A 4,342-nucleotide genomic window follows, 5' to 3' on the forward strand; every position below is an offset into this window, starting at 1 on the left:
GCGCCATAGGGTGGTGGGGTTTCGGGTTCCGCTGGATAGGTCAGGAGTCCACTACACGCAACAAGCGGCTACACGGGTAGCAGGGGTTGTGTGGCGTGGTCTGGGCGGTTTTTTAGGTTAGATGGCCTTGGGCAAGTACAGAAAGGGCAGCAGCCTCAAAGGGTGTGGGGCAAAGTCAGGACATGCGGGGACCAAGCAGCAATCAGTATCTTAATTGTAAACTGTCGAAGCTGCATTGGTAAAGTACCGGAACTTCAAGAGCTGATAGAAAGCACTGAAGCTGAAATCGTTATAGGTACAGAAGCTGGCTGAAGCCAGAGAGAAATTCTGCTGAAATTTTTACAAAGGCACAGACGGTGTTTAGAAAGGATAGATTGCATGCAACCGGTGGTGGAGTGTTCGTCGCTGTTAGTAGTAGTTTATCCTGTAGTGAAGTAGAAGTGGATATTTCCTGTGAATTATTATGCGTGGAGGTTACACTAAACAACCGAACTAGGTTAATAATTGGCTCCTTTTACCGACCTCCCGACTCAGCAGCATTAGTGGCAGAACAACTGAGAGAAAATTTGGAATACATTTCACATAAATTTTCTCAGCATGTTATAGTCTTAGGTGGAGATTTCAATTTACCAGATATAGACTGGGACACTCAGATGTTTAGGACGGGTGGTAGGGACAGAGCATCGAGTGACATTATACTGAGTGCACTATCCGAAAATTACCTCGAGCAATTAAACAGAGAACCGACTCGTAGAGATAACATCTTGGACCTACTGATAACAAACAGACCCGAACTTTTCGACTCTGTATGTACAGAACAGGGAATCAGTGATCATAAGGACGTTGCAGCATCCCTGAATATGGAAGTTAATAGGAATATAAAAAAAGGGAGGAAGGTTTATCTGTTTAGCAAGAGTAATAGAAGGCAGATTTCAGACTACCTAACAGATCAAAACGAAAATTTCTGTTCTGACACTGACAATGTTGAGTGTTTATGGAAAAAGTTCAAGGCAATCGTAAAATGCGTTTTAGACAGGTACGTGCCGAGTAAAACTGTGAGGGACGGGAAAAACCCACCGTGGTACAACAACAAAGTTAGGAAACTACTTCGAAAGCAAAGAGGGCTCCACTCCAAGTTTAAACGTAGCTAAAACCTCTCAGACAAACAGAAGCTAAACGATGTCAAGTTAGCGTAAGGAGGGCTATGCGTGAAACGTTCATTGAATTCGAAAGTAAAATTCTATGTACCGACTTGACAGAAAATCCTAGGAAGTTCTGGTCTTACGTTAAATCAGTAAGTGGCTCGAAACATCATATCCAGACACTACGGGATGATGATGGCATTGAAACAGAGGATGACACACGTAAAGCTGAAATACTAAACACCTTTTTCCAAAGCTGTTTCAGAGAGGAAGACCGCACTGCAGTTCCTTCTCTAAATCCTCGCACAAACGAAAAAATGGCTGACATCGAAATAAGTGTCCAAGGAATAGAAAAGCAACTGGAATCACTCAATAGAGGAAAGTCCACTGGACCTGACGGGATACCAATTCGATTCTACACAGAGTACGCGAAAGAACTTGCCCCCCTTCTAACAGCCGTGTACCGCAAGTCTCTAGAGGAACGGAGGGTTGCAAATGATTGGAAAAGAGCACAGATAGTCCCAGTCTTCAAGAAGGGTCGTCGAGCAGATGCGCAAAACTATAGACCTATATCTCTGACGTCGATCTCTTGTAGAATTTTAGAACATGTTTTCTGCTCGCGTATCATGTCATTTCTGGAAACCCAGAATCTACTATGTAGGAATCAACATGGATTCCGGAAACAGCGATCGTGTGAGACCCAACTCGCTTTATTTGTTCATGAGACCCAGAAAATATTAGATACAGGCTCCCAGGTAGATGCTATTTTTCTTGACTTCCGGAAGGCGTTCGATACAGTTCCGCACTGTCGCCTGATAAACAAAGTAAGAGCCTACGGAATATCAGACGAGCTGTGTGGCTGGATTGAAGAGTTTTTATCAAACAGAACACAGCATGTTGTTATCAATGGAGAGACGTCTACAGACGTTAAAGTAACCTCTGGCGTGCCACAGGGGAGTGTTATGGGACCATTGCTTTTCACAATATATATAAATGACCTAGTAGATAGTGTCGGAAGTTCCATGCGGCTTTTCGCGGATGATGCTGTAGTATACAGAGAAGTTGCAGCATTAGAAAATTGTAGCGAAATGCAGGAAGATCTGCAGCGGATAGGCACTTGGTGCAGGGAGTGGCAACTGACCCTTAACATAGACAAATGTAATGTATTGCGAATACATAGAAAGAAGGATCCTTTATTGTATGATTATATGATAGCGGAACAAACACTGGTAGCAGTTACATCTGTAAAATATCTGGGAGTATGCGTGCGGAACGATTTGAAGTGGAATGATCATATAAAATTAATTGTTGGTAAGGCGGGTACCAGGTTGAGATTCATTGGGAGAGTGCTTAGAAAATGTAGTCCATCAACAAAGGAGGTGGCTTACAAAACACTCGTTCGATCTATACTTGAGTATTGCTCATCAGTATGGGATCCGTACCAGATCGGTCTGACGGAGGAGATAGAGAAGATCCAAAGAAGAGCGGCGCGTTTCGTCACAGGGTTATTTGGTAACCGTGACTGCGTTACGGAGATGTTTAATAAACTCAAGTGGCAGATTCTGCAAGAGAGGCGCTCTGCATCGCGGTGTAGCTTGCTCGCCAGGTTTCGAGAGGGTGCGTTTCTGGATGAGGTATCAAATATATTGCTTCCCCCTACTTATACCTCCCGAGGAGATCACGAATGTAAAATTAGAGAGATTAGAGCGCGCACGGAGGCTTTCAGACAGTCGTTCTTCCCGCGAACCATACGCGACTGGAACGGGAAAGGGAGGTAATGACAGTGGCACGTAAAGTGCCCTCCGCCACACACCGTTGGGTGGCTTGCGGAGTATCAATGTAGATGTATATGTAGATTCGAGTGAAAGAAAAGATTGCGCATTTAAAACCAGTAATTTGTCGTCAATAAAACATTATGGCAGTAACAGTTAAGAAAAATGAAGCTGTCACGAAAGTATCATACGACGTACGTAAAATGTAAAAATATGCATATTATTTAGTCTTGCAAGTGATTCCAGTACAGACAGAGGTTCGATGGTTCAGTTTTCATTGCCTACTTGTGCGTTACTGCACAAATGATGCGATAGTAGAAGACTTCTTAGTGGTATAACCATGACAGGTCATACGAGAGGTTGCGATTTTATGGATGCAATTATCGATTTTGTAGGAAAAAAAGGGCTTACCTGTGAGCAGCTTTAATATGAGTGTGCACAGACGACTGTCTGTCAACTAAGAGCGAGACAATCATTTGGTAGCATTGATTAAAAGGGAATGGAATTTGAAAATTTATTATCCAATCACTACTTACTGCATCAAGAAAGCGTGACATGTGAAATTTCAAATAACAGATTGAACGACGCTATGGAAACCGACATAACCGTTATAAACTTTATTAGTGCACGAGTACTTAATCACTGAAAATTTAAACAGCTGCTGTGCGAATTGCTGGCTTGTTATGGTGATGATGTCCTACATACTGCTGGGCAGATGGCTAAGCACAGGAAGAGTGTAGGAGCGGTTTGTCAATTTGAAATCTGAAATTATTTTATTCTGACAATGCAGAAGTAAAAATAATGCTTAATTTGGTAATAATGAATGATAGTCACTTACGGCTTTTTGTCCAGTATCACACAAAAATTCAATGAACGTAATTTGGAACTGCAAGAACCAAAAAAGATAATTGGGCACATGACTGAAAAAACATCTGCATGTGAAGCCAACCAGCAATTTTATATACATGAACTTAAAAAAAGATTTGTCTGTTTTACTAACTGTTGTTATGGTCAAATCTGACTTAACTATCGCCGAAAGTATTCACCAAAACGTGGTGTCCAATTTGAAAGAATATTTGGAAGAAATAGGGGGTAAAAAAGCAAACCTGTAGACGTTACAAATATTCGGGGTTGTTTCATTCTTGCCTTTGGCGTGCTGAAGATGACCATCTTAAATTATTCTATCAATTTGGTTTTCATAAAACTTATTTGACAAATGAAATAATCGAACTTCAACCCGACACACAGCTTAAAGCTCAATTTATAGAACATTGTGAAACGCAGTAGAAGGTTGAATTTTGGAGGTGAGTGCCTAACAATTATAAAAATTTATGAGACTGTGCACAGTTTATTTTAACACTATTTCCTTCAACCTGCCTTTTTGAAGCTTTGTTTTCGAAAATAAACTACTCGAAAAATAAATCTCGT

Source organism: Schistocerca serialis, chromosome 3, assembly GCF_023864345.2.
Source record: "Schistocerca serialis cubense isolate TAMUIC-IGC-003099 chromosome 3, iqSchSeri2.2, whole genome shotgun sequence".
NCBI classification, from domain to species: Eukaryota; Metazoa; Arthropoda; class Insecta; order Orthoptera; family Acrididae; genus Schistocerca; species Schistocerca serialis.